General features: G+C 45.2%; 1 protein-coding gene across 2 annotated transcripts in view; it reads right to left on the bottom strand.

The window, feature by feature from the left end:
- Positions 1–17,255, bottom strand: part of FRMPD1 (FERM and PDZ domain containing 1) — a 130,285-nt gene that overhangs the window by 77,844 nt on the left and 35,186 nt on the right. The window contains exon 1 of one of the 2 annotated variants that reach the window (XM_032636365.1): positions 5,873–6,013. The exons of the other annotated variant lie outside the window; for it this stretch is intronic. The gene's annotated coding sequence lies outside the window, so the exon portion shown is untranslated. Of the gene's footprint in view, positions 1–5,872; positions 6,014–17,255 lie in introns of those variants that run through there. 2 annotated transcript variants of the gene reach the window in all.

Below are 17,255 nucleotides of genomic sequence, written 5' to 3' on the forward strand. Positions count from 1 at the left end.
TCGGGGACCTAATCCCCGTGTCTGAATGTCCAAATGGCTAAAAAGCCTGTCATGGGGAAGAAGAAATGGATTTTTGTGTGGGGCTTCAAAGTGCAGAATCAAGGCCGATGGGACAGCCGTTGCCTGGAGGAAGAGCTTGATTCAGCATAATGAAGAACTTTCTAATAGTCAGAGCCAACTAACAAGGGACTAGGAATGCCTGGGGGATGGGCAGGTCCGAGCACAGAGGCTGGGTGTGCTAGGAAGATTCCTGCACCAGACAAAGGCTGCACTTGATCTTCCCCAGAGTTGGCAACTTTGTATGAAGGTCTATGCCTTTTGGCTAAAATATCCTGTGTGAATTTAGCTTTTCAGCATATAGACAGGGAATGCTCTCACTGAAACTTATGACACAGCTTTTGTGAAGAACTAAGTACTGCAACTACCCAGGAATGAGCTCCAAAAAGAAATAATTCTTCCTGTTTCTGTATTCAAAATGTCCCTCATCCCCGGGGAGGAAAGGAAGAGGAAAAGCATATACCTCCATACGGACATCACCTCTAAGCTGGCCAGGAGCCAACAGCACACCGGTACCAGAGGAGCCCTGGACAGCCTGGGCTTGATGTCCTTCTCCAGGGAAAACCAGAGAGAACACACACTCCAGCTACCAATTGAATTGCTTTCATAAGAACAAATCAATGGCACCCTCATCTTTATTTTGATAATTGCTTTTCCTTTTGCAGCCTTCTGAATTCTACATGTGGAACAAAGTAAACAACAAAGCAGTAACTCAGAAGCTTAACCACATGACACTTACACGTTAGCCTTGGAGAGGTTATTTGCAGGGATGGCAATTGGTATTGTTGCCACTGGTTGCAACAAGTTCTAACCTACACCACCCTACATTCTGTATACTCAGAGAACAGGAAGTGCAGCATTTTGCATCTGCCTGCACATCTGTCTTCTCTTAAAATCTCAGAGAACTAAGCACTGTTGCAGCTGAATGAATTCCTCTGAAGCTCTTCCCATTCAGGATTTTGAAAGTTTGCCATGTTACCCTTTTACTGAAATGGTTGAGCTTCTCTGATCATTCGTCAAGAAAGGTCAAAAGAACACACTTTCATACTTTTAGATAAACCACCGTACCCATTTCTAGCTTGTAATTAGAGTTTTCTTCTTTTTTTCCATAAGAACAAGTGTTAAGCGCACACATCATTTAGCAGCCAGCTTGTGAAATGATCGGAAGCCAGAACCATTTCTAACCACTGGCAAAAAGGTCTCCAAACATCAGGTGGGTCCCTGAAATGACTGTTTCACTTTAGTGAACACAAATGGCTACTACCCTTACTTCAATCGGCCAGGCACTAAATCAAACTTCCTATTGTCCTTCAAGCAGGTAGTTATTATTTTTTTAATCCTCCCATTTGCAGAGCTGCATAATGTAATCTGCGTTACCCTGCTTCCATGAATGTGTGGTAAGTCTGGTGTATATCTCTGACTATGGTAGAAGTACAGCTATAACAGCTGTGCATAAATCAGAATTTTATATACCGATTGGTAGTAAGTATACAGGCATGTTTGGTATTTGAAAAGCTTTCCATACCAAATCTTTGTGGTATAGGGCAGAATCCTTCTACAATATGAACAATTATTGCCAAGTCTGTCTAGCTTGAAGGACACGTTTGGGAGAGATTTTAGAAGTAAAAATGACAGGACTTGAGTGATTAGATTTCAAGGAGGAGGGATCAAGGGAGCGGGTGGGTCACAAATGACTATGCTCCCCTGCTGTGACGTTCCCAGCATGGAGCGGGAGGGGTATGCTGGCCATTGGGTACCCCACAGCGAGCGGGCAAGGCTAGCTTTGGTGGCACCATGGGCTCAGCCTCACTCAAGCTTCCCTTTGGCACATCAATGAGCATCTCCACGGGCACTGCTCTTCAGGGTTGCAGTGAGAGAGAGGGGATAAGGGGAAAGGAGAAGAGGGGAGGGAGGAACAGAGAGTCAAGGAGGAGGGGGCAGGAAAGGGAAGGCAAGAGAGGGTTTGTTTTTTTTTTTTTGAGGTGAACTGTCAACAACTTTAATAGACTTGGATGGTGTCCACCAAAGCAGACTGACTTGGGGATTCCCGAGGGCTCCAGCTTCTGTAGTTCAGTGTGGCCAAAGTTCTCTTGGACCAGCTCCTGCCTTGCCTGCAGAACTGGGTCTACAGTGAAATGTCCCCAAAGCAGCAGCAGCTCACCATACCACTCAGGGCCTGATCCTGCAGGTGGGAGTGCTGTGGCTGGGTATTCCTCTTTTCAAAACTCCTAAAACATAGTTTTGTACTGAAGAGGCAGAGTACCTGCTCCAGAGTCTCCTCAATAACTGTGGGGATGACACCCACAATTACAGGGCTGTACAGACAGCCCACCTGGGCCTAGAACACACCAAGCCCTTTCAGGCCTCCAGGCCTTTGCATTGCTGTTCCCTCTGCCTGGAACAGACCTCCCCCAGCCCCCGGCTCATTCCCCTTAATTTAACTTTCATTTGGTGCTTGCTACATACCTGGCTCTATTCTAAGTACTTTACATATAGCAACACATTTAATCCTCATAGCAACCCTATCAGGTAGGGTTATTATCCCCAGTTTACAGATGAAGAAACTGAAGCCCAGAAGATTAAATAACCTGACCGTGAAATATATTTAGTTGTCGGAGGGGCCAGGATTCAAATCCAGGTGGTGTGGCCCCAGGGTCTGCATACTCATACGCAGAGTTACCCAGCCTCTTCCAGTGCTGGGCTACCCTCCCTCAGTTCTCAGCATGACTGGTTCCCTCTCTCTACCTCTCCATGGTTCAGATAGGCCTTCCCCGCCCACCCTCAAGTGGAGCGCCCCCCCTTACCTTCTCTCATATTATGCTGCTTATTTCCTTCCCAGTCCTTTGCACCACCTGTAATTATTTATGTATTTACTTGTTTATTACGTTTCCCCAACTAGAATCTACACTCCAGGAATGCAGGGATCTTGCCTTTTGTTCCAGTGTATTCCTGGGGTACCTGGAATAATTCTCTGGCACAGAGTAGGTGTTCTATGAATAACTGTTGAATGAACAAATGAAGGACAGTACTGTGGATGCTACATGGTGCTACCCAGGGACGTAAGGTATTGCAATGTTGTTCTTTACCCCCCTGTCCTATTCTCCTTCCTTGGCTACTATAAATGCCCCTGCCTACACTAAGGCAGACAGGAGCGGCACCCAGTTTCCCAGTATACATGGATAAGGCTGATCTATTTATAACTGCGTCTAACTGTCAAATCCCCCGGACTGGGGTCCTTGAGCACTAATGATAAGCTTGTGGAGGCAGGGATTCCATCTTCCAATTAACCCCTCTGTGGCCTCCCACCACTTAACAGTATTTACAGGGCATTGGCTGCCGTTGATGTCAGTGTTTGGTCTGAGCACGCACCATATAACAAAAAGCCCTTGCCCCTTGAATCAGGAGGCATCTTGAATACAAATCACACTGTCACAGGAACTCCATCCTGGTGGTGAGGTTCAACACATATTGCTAAAACAAAAGTACTGTTTATATACTCCAACATTTAGGGAGCTTGCCTGTGAACTTGCTAATAAGAGGAACTAACTTATCAAACACCCATTGTATGCAAACACTCTGTTAGACACTTTTACACCCTGTGATCTCATTTAACCCTGTGAGTTTGGAATTATTATTCTTCCCACTTTACAAATGAGAAAAGTGAGGCTCAGAGGTCCAACATCCCCAAACCAGTGTGGATTCCAGCCCAGGGTCAGAGCCTCCTGAACCTCTTTCCACTGTCCTCTGAAGTGCTCTGCCTTGTCTTGTGCTTCCACCAGACTCGCTCTTCTCCATCTGGGTCCTGTGCTTTCCTGCCTCCGTACCTTTGCTCATTCTAGTTCCGTGACCTAAGGTGGCCTTTCTGCTTTTCACCACCTGTTGAATCCTCTTCTTCCTTCCACCTTCCATGGTGCAGACTTCCCCAGTCTCCCTAGTTAGAATTCACCCCCGTCAGTGTTCCCAGAGGTCCCAGGGTTTAGCTCCCAGAATGCCCTGTGGTATAATCTTCTTTATTCCTCACTAAAATCTGAGCTCCTTGAGGGTAGAGCCTGTCAGTATTTTTCCTGTTTGTTTCCTCCTGAATAAGTTGAGAAAATTCTTGCTGAACCATTGAAGAATGAAGAGGGGAAAGACTGGTGGCATTTGAATGCATCTGAGAGATCAAAGGCTCTGGACAAATTAGCTTCAACTATATAGTTCAGGAAAGGCAAACTTATGTGCCACAACTCTGCCATTTTCCTGCTCCAGTCACAAAACACTCTCACTAGTCCTCTGATTTCATAAAGCTTGAAACTTAAAACCAGGAAGTCTAGGAAGGAAATAAAATAATAAAATAACTTCCATAAGAATCATTTCATAGTAATGGATTTCACCCACACACTGGGCAGAAACTAACTGCAGCACAAGGGGGATAAGAGATTGGACAAAAGCACAAAGTTCACCTTCTAGGATGTCACAGTTAACTACCTTGTGTTTGTTCTGCTGTCGCTGCACCAGAATTCACCTGTCCTAGAAAATATGCACTTGCTGAACTGTTGGCCTCTCCAATCACTGCTATGTTGAACGCCCACCAAAGGATGCCTGACCTGTAAGTTATTTTGATTCGTCTTGATTAGAAAACATCTCAGCCGTGGCTTTAGACTAGATATGAGGAGATGCTGGCCTCTGGGTCAGGACCTCTAGATCAGTGCATTACTTTTTCCCTCAAACAAGTATTTTGAGGTTTTTACTAAAATAACTGACTCACAAACAGAAATGCTTCCTGATCTATAAGCCACTTTGAAAACAAATCATTATGCCGTTGAATATTTTATGATGGGCCAAAGCACTGAAGGAGGCAAGGAGAGCATTCGCCAATCCTTACCATGTCTATTTCGGGACTCCCAAAGCAAACTGCAAATACCTCCTTTATTTTCTTAACGCCCATTTGCAAGTGCTGGGTGGATTCTTGGTGAAATATTGCCTCTGCGCAAACTGACCCCAAATTCAGAGACCCGGACATTTCACTTCTGCACGTTTACCGCGGATGTATCTCAATGATGATCTAGTGCACAATGCCTCCCCGCCCGCCCCATTTTATAGGTGGCAACAACCGGGAGGGGTACTTGCCCAAGGTTACCTAGTCAGTGGAGAGCAGAGGAGCCACCAGGAGCCAGGGCCCCAACTCCAAGCCCTGGGAGCATCCTTTACTTCCAGAAGCTGACTCAAAACCCCTCCTGAAGCTCAGCCAAAGCTGCTGCAGATAAACGACGTGACCCCCGATACTGACTTCTGTAGGTCCCAACATTCCTCTCCACCCCCAAGGAGCTGTGGAGCTGAGACACTCAGGGGTGCCCCTCGACTCACAAAGTGGCAAAACAGGCAGGGCGGTTCAGGTGATCGTCCCTGGCGAACCCCTCCCGGTCCAGGTGTAGCCGTCGATATCCGGCAGGGCAGGCTGGTCCGAGGTCACTCAGAAAGTTGGCTCTGGCCGTGGCCGCACCTGAACCCTGGTCTCCCACCTGCCGGTTTGCCGCTCTTTGCACTATACCATGCAGATCTCGAAATCTTAAGCAATACATTGATGCTGTGTAAAGATTTAACCTTTGCAGGCCCTGAGCGAGACCGCGGACGCGCCCCGCGCCGGGAGTGGGGGCACGAGGACTGGAGGCGGGCGCGGGTCACCGGGGGCCGGAGGTGCAAGCGGAGCGCACGGCGGAGGGCGGCACGGAGTAAGCCGCGGGGCAGGCAGTCTGCAGTTCCCGGAGGCGCAGGCCCGGGGCGTAGGGACCGGCAGTCCCCCCAAAACTTTGCGGCGCCGGGACCTCGCCCTTACCTGCAAGGAGGCGCCAGCCGCGCGGACGCGGACCTGGCGGGCTTGACGCTCTCGGCTAGGGGCGGCCCCGCCCGGCGGCGGGCACGGACGCGGGCAAGGCTCAGCCAGCGTCTCGGCTCGGGTTCGGCTCGGGCTCCGCCTCCCGCGCCGCGGCTGCAGCCGGAGTGGGGGCGCACGGCCAGGCCGCGCCCGCCCGCGCCGTCTGGCCGCGGCAGGTGCTGAGGCTGCAGCTGCGGGGCCGACAGCTGCCTGCGCCGCGACCCTCGCCCCGGGGGAGGAGCCCCGCGCGCCGCCTCCGCGGGCCCGGGAGGTCCCGGCCCGCCGCAGTGGGCGGTCCCGCTCCCACCCGAGCCCTGCCTCCGCCGGCCTTCCCCAGCTCCCGCGTGGGCACGCAGCGTCCGCCGGTTACCCACCGGGAGACTGAGGCCGGGAGAGGAAGGGGCTCCTCAAGGCCACCCGGACCGGTGGCGGTGACGCCAGAACAGGAACTCAGAAGAGTCCCAAGGAACGACCCCCCTTTCTCACACCTCCCTTCCACTGGCTCTTGCACTCCAAGGCGTTTTGAAGAGCTCCAGCTACACGGGACTCTGCGAGATAAAGATGATCCCGACTGCCCCCCACCACACACACCCCACAACACACACACAGCCCCTTGGGCTGAGGGGAGGTGGAAGGGGTGGGCCCACATATGGCACTATGGTCCACCTACCTTGCCTCTGCAAACTCCTGCTCTGGGGCACTGGTTCCTCCGATCTCTCTAGCCACTCCTTCCTAGTCTTCTTGAGGGCTTCTCAAACCCTAAAGCCCTAAAATGTTGGGGTGCCCTAAGGACTCTGCACTCAGCCCTCTTCTGACTCCCTGGGCTACCCACCCACTCCTCTGGCTCCTGTGCTACCGCCTCTCTATCCATCCCCCCCCCGCCCCTTCATGCTTCTGTCCAAGAATTCTTTCTTATCGAAATAGCTACTCAACACCTACTAGGTCTCTGTACTGTGTTAGACGCTAGAGATACAGCCTCGAATAAAACACAGTTCCTACCTTCACAGAATGTACTGTCTAGCAGACTGCTAATACAGTGCCGTTCCTGTAACCATAGTGTGATCCTAGGGGGCCAAGGGGGGCATGGCAGGTGGTGCCCACACCGGCTGAGGGAAGACTGCCTCCTGGAGAAGATGCCCTCCAAACAGAAACCTGGGGGCAATGGGGTTGCCAATGAAAGGGACCAGTGTGGAGAGAGCCTTCTAGGCACAGACCACAGCAACAAAGACCCCCAAGGTGAGAGAGAGCCCAGTGGGGAGGCTCAGGAGCCCAGAGCCGAAGCAGCAGAGTCAGCAGGGACCACGGGAGGAGTTTTTGAGTAGGGAAGGGGTGCCATCAATGTTAGAGCATTTTGGTGGTGGAATGGAGCACAAATATAAGTTCACAAGTGTGTCGTCATTTCCCGCCTCAACCCCAAAAACCCCCAAAAAACAAAGCAGCAGCATTGCAGCAGTTGGAGCTGGAGCCCAACTGGCCTGGATGAAGAAAGGCCCTCCAGCACCCAACTCCTCTCATCCTTCATTCTCAAATCCAGGCCTCTATCCAAAAAGGGTCTCCTGAGAGGCTCCATTTTTAAAAGGCCTCCTAGGTACCTCCACCCAAAACTCCCTTTTCTCTCAGTGCCCCAGCCCCTCTGCACCCAGATCTATGGGCTGAGATAGCCCTTCACTCCTTGGGGTCTGCTTCCGTCACCTGTCTCCTCTCTAGTTAGAGTGTACAGAGTTCTGCCCCCACAATAAGCACCATTAGGGAAAGTGAACAAAAATGGAAAATTCTGAAGCCATGAGGAAATAAAGTAAGCTTCTAAAAACTTAAATGTTGTACCTCTCCATATTGTTGCTTATAAAACTGCGTGTGAATCTACAATTATCTCTAAATAAAGTTTAAGTTTTAAAATTATGTGTTGTAGATAAAGATTAATAATCAAATTACTCTCCCAAATGCATATTAAAGACCGAAGAGTTCACTTGTCAAAAAGGAAAATAAAAACTCAACCCTCTTGTCCAGTGAGTACAAATTTCGCCCATGGAATTTTGTCCTGTCCTTCACAATGTCCTAGCTACCCATGCCAGAGGTGTCTGCATCTTCAGGTGCTTTATGTATATTTGTGTCAACAATTTCACCTTTGGCCCCTGAGTTCCCACTCAGCCATTCTGATCCCTCAGCCCCCTTCAGCCTTCCTTGTCTGCCTGCTGCTTAAATACCAAGGTTGCTCGTGTCCCCCCTTGGCCTCTTTTCTCTCTTCACCCTAACTGAGCAGTTCTATCAACTGCAATTCTGTTCTTCAGCTCAGACCTTCTGTGCTCCAAACCCAGAGACACAACTGGCTGCTGCAACTCCTGAATGCCCCTCAGGTGCCACAGTCTCAACAGAGACAAAATCAAATTCCCATCTTCCTTAAACTACCTCTTCTTCATTGCTTCCATATTTCAAATGGTAGTGGGACTTAAACCAGAAACCAAGGGAACATTCTAGACTCTTCCCTCTTCCTGGCCCTCATATCCTACTGGTCACTAAATACAGTCAACTCTGTGTCCATAACATCTCTTATACTCATCCCCTCCTCTTTATCCTGCTGTCCTTGCCTTAGTTGGAGCCTCACCATTTCTCGTGAAGCTGTAGTAAAAGCCTCCAGTCTTGCCTATAGGCAATTCATCTGCCACATGCTGCCTGTAATCTTTTTAATCCATAAATCTGACAAGTCACTCTCCTGCTGAAGGTAACTCCATTGTTCCTTCTTAGCCTGGCAATAAAGCTCTAACTCCTTAGCATGGCATGAAGCCCCTCAGCTATCCAACGCATTACTGCTGCAGCCCCATCTCCACCTCACCCCATACCTGCACACCGAAAACCTCATGTTCCTAGGGCAATTGTACTTTACAATAGTAAAAATAGCTATAACTTATTAACTTATGCTACAGGTCACTTTTTTAAGTGCTTTACATACAATATCTCATGTAATAAAAGGCATAGAACACTGTGCTAAAACAAACAGTCTCAAGCCAAACTGCCTGGGTTCAAATCCTAACACAGCCACTTGTTAACCTATGTAATCTTGGGGAAGTTCCATAAGCTCTCAGTTCTAGGTATCTTCCTCTGCAGAGGGAACATAATAAGACAACTTGCAACCTAGGCATGTTCTATAAAGAGTTATTAGAGATGAAACAGCATTCATTACCTGCTAGCCAGCACTATTAGTCATGCTTATAATCAGTATATGCAGTGAAGATTACTATGCTCCTTTTACAGAGAAGGAAACTGAGGCTCCAAGAAGTAATGTCACTTACCTACGAAACCACGGCTTTAAAGTAGCTGCACTGGGATTCATCTGGGATTCTAAATCCCATACTGCCAAATACTTTGCATAAGCTACTGCCTCACTCTGGGAGCCTTCCCCATTTCCCCACGTTTACCACAGCCTGCCAGACAAACTCTTCTTCCTCCTTTATTTATTTATTTATTTATTTATTTTTTTGCGGTATGCGGGCCTCTCACTGCTGTGGCCTCTCCCGCTGCGGAGCACAGGCTCCAGACGCGCAGGCCCTGCAGCCGCGGCTCACGAGCCCAGCCGCTCCGCGGCACGTGGGATCCCCCCGGACCGGGGCACGAACCCGCGTCCCCTGCATCGGCAGGCGGACTCCCAACCACTGCGCCACCAGGGAAGCCCTTCTTCCTCCTTTAAATCCTGGTCAAAAATATCTTCCCCTCTCTGAGGTCTCCCCAGCCCCTCCTTTGTGCCTGGGCTGTGCTTGGTATATTCTTTTTTTATATAAAAGAAAAACGTTTATATATTTCAAAAGTTTAGATAAAATCAGCAGAACCAAAGGTTGTGCTTGGTATATTCTTCACACCACACCTCACCACAATGGTTTATTAACGTCTGTCTTTTTTGAGACCTCCTTGCAAAAGACATTATCTTCTTTATTTTCATCTTCCTAGAACCCCATAGATATTTGTTAAATGAATGAATAAAATCTACATTCGATTCTCAAAAGAGTTTTACCCTAACAGCTGTCATTTCAATATAGATCACTTTTAATCTCTGTTTTTGTCATTCTGAAGTCATTTTTGGTGAGAGGATAGCATCTAATGATCCAATATTCATATAGAGCAAGACACAGCAAGACTGAAATTTCTCATATTGCTATTTGGTCGTGTCTTGTCCCTCTCAGATGTCTGTCCTTTTTTTAGTGACACTGTGTAATAACCCATGATGAGAAGCTGTGTTGCATCCTAATGAGACTTCCTGACTAAAACATCTGAGGTTTGAATTTATTTCCCATAAGTACCATTTCAGCTAAAAGTTTGCTTTCCCTATGGCATGAATGTGTTATTATTTGTCATCTGCTAAGTGCCCATACCTTCCCTTTATCTGTATTAATCTCCTTTGCATTCAACTACTTTGGAGAGCTGACTTATTAGTAAGCTTTTCTATACAATTTTCTTCTTAGAATGCCTAACTCTTCCTGACTTCATATCTACTGTTCCCAAAATAGAATAGTTTACTGCTTCAAATTTCAGCTTTACTGTCTTCAGTGATTTAGGACAAGTTTCTGCTCTTCCTCAGAATGATCAAATTCCATACAATTAAAACAAACAAACAAACAAACAAGAAAACCCCAAACCTGCCCTGTCATTTTGTATGGAGTAGTGTTTTAAAATTAGATGTTAGAAGCACTTCTTTTGTATACCAGAATACAAGTAAATTAGCAATTTTAATGCCTTTGTATCAAATTAACTGAAAGCAGTGCAGGTGGAAAAAATAATGCTGGTCCGGGAAACAGAAAAAAAGGGAGGGGGTTCCAGTGCTGTTCTCCAAATCCCCTCACTCTTCAGGCTGCAAAAGAAAGGAAAGGAGTGGGACAGGATGACCTTCAAGGCCTCTTTCAGATATAAAATGACATGGTTCCTTAATGAGCCTCCAAGTGGTCATTCATTCAACATTGTTGAGTGCCCTCCAACGAACTTATGCCTTTTGAAGTATAGTGATTTAAACATCAATCCAGACTGGATAGATAATGGAATGTTTTGGTTAAGGCAGTATTATTATACTACATAAGCTGATGACATGTTTTTAATATTCAAGCTCTAGTTAATAGTGAACTATAATGAAGACAGTTTCATTGAGACTTTGGTGAGCCAAGATTCATGGACTGTTGGAGTACTGCAACAAGACCACTAGGAACATCCATGCCAGCATTCGTGGTCAGCTGCTTGTAGAAAAGCAGTGCCCTAGAACCTAGTTCTGTCCTTAACCTTGCCACGTGGCTATGGGAAAGTCACATGACATCTCTGGGCTGCAGTTTACTCTTTTGTAAAAGGAGGGAATGATACCTTGTAACTACCTTAAGGAAGTAAAATATTAAGTCAGAAAGAGAGGTTCTGCTGTTGTCTGAAAAAGAGACTGGGTGCTTATCATGAGGATTATATTACCTCTTGAGGACAAGTAAATTAACAACAAGTATATTACCTCTTGTTGCCCTACAGGGAGAAACAATGGCATAACATGTTCTTACTCCCAAGATTCTAGGACACAGAGGCAGACATTCACTGCTCACATCTTAAAAATGAATTGTCCAGTTCACTGTAACATACTAAGAATAGGGAGTTAGGCTAGAAAGTCCATTGTCTGTGCGTTAGTGAAGAGAGATCAGTCTCCCAGTACTTTCCAAATCTTACACGATCACCTGTCACAGTCATTCTCTCAAAGATGACCTATTTTTCCTTTTGGGGGAGGGTGAAGGGTGGAGGTGTGGAAGACACATCTTCCTTCTGGATTGCTTCCTTAGCTCTCATATAAGCCTTGCCTGCTTAATTTCTTTTCCTGTTCCTAATTACATTCTCTGCTCCTTGATAAAACTGGTATTCTAATCTACTGCTAATGCAATAGACTTAATGACTTGGTTGGAAACAGAGGAAAAGGATGGGATATTTGCATAGGGTTGGGAATGGTTATCACAATTAAAAAATATATATTCGAGATCTTTATGTCTCCTCACAGATGTTTTTATCTCATTCCTTACCTGATAAATCTTTCAGTGTTCTGAGGGACCGCTTTGAAACTATATGAGTGGCTTTAGCATCTTTTACTCTTTCCTTTTTATCTCTTTTTAAAATTCTCTTTTCTTCCACTAGTTCAGCCTTTGAAAGATCAGCTCCTAAGAAGAAAGCATGCCCTTGAGGTTGTGGCCAGTGTCTGGCATGGCCCTACTCTGGTCTTGCCAACTATGTCTGCTCCAATTCCCAGAGGCTTGATCCTGCTCTGAATCTGCTGGATGACTGCAACTTCACACCACCGCTCTGCTCCCCATGGCCCCAGAAGCGGATGCTACCATCTCTCCATCACCATTTTATTCATCTCCTTTACCTTTTCATTGCACTTTACCGTTTGGAAAGCAGTAGACAGAGCAATCGTCTCATTTTATTCTCTCAATAGCTCCTTGAGTTATGGAAGACAAACATTATGACCCTCGTTTTACAGACAAAGAAACTAAGACAAGCTCAGAGAAGTCAAATGATTTGCATGAGGTCATAGAGCTGGTGGTAAATGGGATCCAAGTTCAGGTTTATCTGGGTAATACAGCTCTATCCTATGGGGAAAAATGATGACTGCAACAGAATTTTGATATGGAAAAATTTCCTAAATGATCTTAGGATGACTATCTAAGGGGATTCTCTAAAGATGGGGGCTTGCACCTAGAGCTGACACTGTTTCTCTCACTCAGCTCTCTGTAGAAGTGACTCAAACTGTGAGACATACAGTGAATAGAGAGGGTAGGATGCTAGGGCCTACAGCTGGCGCCTAAAGGAAAACTCACACATCTTGGGGAGACTGAGCCAGTGCAGGACTGGTGAAGGATGGTGTCTCTGCCACACTGTTTAAAATTGCAGGGAGGACCAAGGCCCAGGAACCTGGGAAGTACCTGCTTCACTAGTGAGCCTGCCACAAAGGCTTTCAATTCTGAAGCTACCTGAGGGGCCCAGCTGGCCCCAACTGAATGGCACCCCTTAGCAGGTGAGGAGGAACTGTCCCTGCCCACTTCCTGCACATAACCCTGAGTGAAGGCCCCGATTCCACTGGGGCTCACCTCCCTAGAAGGGAATGCCACAGGTGGGCCAAACTACCCCTCCCAGGACCACTACTAGCTTGTACAGCATCTTAATGTAGATTAGAAAAAGGCATCCCCTTCAGCTGCTCTTGTGCAAATGAGGAAGTAATGTTTCCTTCTTTCAGGCAGATGTAGCTCCACACCAGGGTAAACAGCTCAGCAAGTAGATTTTAGCTCTTAATATTCTCTCAACCAGGTACCCTTGTGTGGCAAACAACTTACACATTGACACACAGCAGCCCAACCCTTTCCCATTCACACCGGGAGTGTCTGAAGATCCTAGAAGCCTCTCCCACCGTCACCTCAGCCTGAGGGACCCAGCTGACCAGCTTTGTTCACCATTAGGTCACTGGAGAAAAGGCACCTTTCTTTCCTTTCACAATTGCTCAGCTGTTGCTATCCAAGAGGCCACAAGAGCCTGACTTGCCCAGGTGCTGTTATGAGTAGCTAAAGCAGATCAGAGATCAGTTAAGGGGCTCAGTTGCTTAAAGGAGAAAGACCAAGCTAGATAACTAAAAGAGAGGACTCATATTCAGACAGATTTAAAATAAGAAAAAGTAAGCTTTGAAAATAAGAGTTTTAAGGAGATTCAAGTAGAGATTGGGGGAAAAGTGATAACAATGAGGGAAAATGGATTTTGGAAGTAAAAAAAGAAATTTCTAAATTTAAACATTTCAATTGTGGAAGGAAAGAATAGAATGAACACCACCAAAAATTGATTTAATGGTCTGAAAGATGAAAAAGGAGAACAATCCCACAGTACCAATCCAAAAATACAAAGAAACGGAAATTATGAGGGAAAATTTTTTTTAAAAAACCATGGATGAAGTATCTAGGAGATATGCAAATAATAGGAGTACCAAATGGAGGAAAAATAAGAAGAGAGCAATGCAACAACCAAAGAAATAATAGGAGAATTTTATAGACTTTCAGAAAATTGAATTTTCAGATAGAAAAGACTCATTAAATGCTACAGAGTAGTAATTTAAAAATATACACCTAGGAATTCCAGTTCTGGACAAGATGCAGGACATACATTTCTCCCTATTCCTCCTGAATCCCTAGACATAACATATAAAACAAAGGTAAGAAAACTCTGAATGATGGAGAAAGCAGCCCAGTTTGGGACCTCAGGACTCAATGAACAACATGACCATGAATTCCCTAGATTTTCTTTTTGCCTCCTATACATCCCAGACTGGGCACTAGAGAAGCCCACAGCTAAGAAATGCCAATAGGTACAGATAAAAACAGCCTCAAGAAAAGTCTGATCTCCATTGTCAAAGGAATGGGAAAGAGCAGCCTAATAAGACAGAAGCCTTTGTGATAAAACCAACCCTGTTCCAGACAAACACCCCAGACAAAAATGACACAAAACACTCCTACTCTCCTACCCCTGGTCAGTAGAGGCTAAATGGGGAACTTAGACTTTCACTGCTGCCCATGAGGTAATGAGGCAGTGTTCCCTTTCCCCACCAGTACAGTGTCAATTGAGGTTTGCTAAAGTAGAAGATGCAAATAAGATCCAGAATCCATAACATGATACCTAAAATGTCCAGGATACAGCTTTTAAAAATCACTCATCATACCAAGAACCAGAAAAATCGCACCTTGAATGAGAAAGAGACAATCAACAGATGGCAAAATGGAGAAACTACAAATTTTGGAATCATCTGACAATGCTTTTAAAGCAGCCATAATAAAAATGCTTAAACAAGCACTTATTGATTCTCCTGAAACAAATGAAACTATAGAAACTATCAGCAAAGAAATAGAAGTTATAAAAAATAACCAAAATAGATATTTCATAACTGGAAAAAGCAATAAAAGGAGTGAAAAACTCATTGGACAGGCTCAATAGTAGAGTGGAGATAACAGAGGATAAAAGTCAGTGAACTTAGGACAGATTAATAGGATTTAACCAGTCTGAACAACAGAGTGAAAACAGACTGGGGGAAAAAATTGAAGAACAAAGTTAAGCTAAAATTCATATCATCAGAGTCCCAGAAGGAGAGGAGAGAGAGCGAGAAGGGGAGAGAGGGACTGAAAAAGTAGTTGAAGAAACAATCTCTGAGGATCCCCCAAATTTGGCAAAAGGCATAAGCCTAGATTGAAGAAGCTGCACCAACTCCAGAAGGGAGAAGCTCAGAGAAAACTAAAGAAATCCACAGACTTAAGTCCTAACATTTCAATAATTATAGCCATCGTAATTATACTTCTAAAAGCTAAAGACAAAACAGAGTCTTGATAGCAGAGAGAAATGACACATGACTTAGAAGGGAACGCCAATTCAAATGACAACAGAATTCTCATGTGAAATCATGGAGGTCAGAAGGAAGTGGTGCGATGTTTTTCAAGTGCTGAATGAAAACTGATGTCAACTCAGAATTCTATATTCAGTAAAAATATCCTTCAGGAATGAGGGTGAAAAACTAATATAATTTGTGACCAATAGACCTACCCTAAAAGGATGACTACAGGAAATTCTTCACACAGAAAGGAAATGATAAAAGAAGGAAACTTGGAATATCAACAGTGAAGAAAGAATAACAGAAAAGGTAAAAATATTGGGTAATATAATAGATTATTACTTTCCTCTTAAGTTGTTTTTTTTTTTTTTTTTTTTTTGCGGTACATGGGCCTCTCACTGTTGTGGCCTCTCCCGTTGCGGAGCACAGGCTCCGGACGTGCAGGCCCAGGGGCAACGGCTCATGGGCCCAGCCGCTCCACAGCATGTGGGATCTTCCCGGACCGGGGCACGAACCCGTGTCCCCTGCATCGGCAGGCGGACTCTCAACCACTGCACCACCAGGGAAGCCCTCCTCTTAAGATTTTAGATTTATGTTTGGTGGGAGCAAAAATTATAATATTGTCATAAGTTCTTGGTGTATATAGAGGTCATATTTAAGACAATTATATTTAAAAGGAGTGAGAGTAAATAAAGGGACCTAAATGCACGTTTTACTTGAAGTGGTAAAATGTCAGCACCAGTAGACTGTGACAGATTGTGTATGTATAGTTTAATACTTGACCAACAACTAAAAAACTATACAAAGAGATATACTCAAAAACACCACTGATAAATCAAAATGGAATTCTTAAACATGCCCAAGTAATCCACAGGGAGGCAGAAAAAAGAAAAGAGAAATGGAAAGTGGGGAACAAACAGAAAATAAGTAATAAAATGTCAGACTTAAGTCTTAACATTTCAATAATTACATTAGAAGTAAGTAGTCTAAATACACCATTTAAAAGACAAAGATTGACAGAATGGATTTTGCCATGTCCTGGTAAATTTTCTGAACTCCAAGAATAAAGTATAAATGTCATAAGCTTCTAGACAATGTAAATAGCTTACTTGTGACAGAAAGAGAGCTCTCCAAAATTATTTTGTTGACCCTACTGTCCTTGTTAAGATTTATTGAGACCTAATATTTGTTGGTCACAAGCAGTTTATGTTATCTCATGTTAACATAATTCTATGAGGTATATATTATTAGTAACTTTATTTTATAGATGAGAAAACTAAGGCTAACTTTCCCAAGGTCACTTAATTAGTATGTGTGGCAGAGTTTAGATTCTAACCCAAGGAGTCTAATGAAAGAAACTAAAGAATAAGTACAAGTTAGTTCCCTGGGGAGAAGAGAGAAGATAGACCTCATAGGCAGAGAAAACAGCCTATAGGAAGGTTCTGAGGATGGGAAGGAAAACCTATTATATGCAAGGTGTTTTAAATATAATATTAGGGCTTCCCTAGTGGCGCAGTGGTTGAGAATCTGCCTGCCAATGCAGGGGACACGGGTTCGAGCCCTGGTCTGGGAAGATCCCACATGCCACAGAGCAGCTGGGCCAGTGAGCCACAACTACTGAGCCTGCGCGTCTGGAGCCTGTGCTCTGCAACAAGAGAGGCCGCGATAGTGAGAGGCCCGTGCACCGCGATGAAGAGTGACCCCCGCTTGCCACAACTAGAGAAAGCCCTCACACAGAAATAAAGACCCAACACAGCCATAAATAAATAAATAAATAAATTTAAATATAATATTAATAATCACAAAACTCCAATAAGCAGATATTAGGGTGTCTGTTATGCAGATGAAGAGACTCAGCAAGGTTAAGTAACTTGCTCAAAATCCAGCTAGTAGGCAATGAAGCCAAAATTTAAATCTGGGGCAGCCACCATCCCCTATTCCGTCAACAAACTGGAAAGGCTCTTGGAACATACCTCCCATGGTGAT

The sequence above is a fragment of the Phocoena sinus genome, chromosome 6 (assembly GCF_008692025.1).
Source record: "Phocoena sinus isolate mPhoSin1 chromosome 6, mPhoSin1.pri, whole genome shotgun sequence".
Classification (NCBI taxonomy): Eukaryota; Metazoa; Chordata; class Mammalia; order Artiodactyla; family Phocoenidae; genus Phocoena; species Phocoena sinus.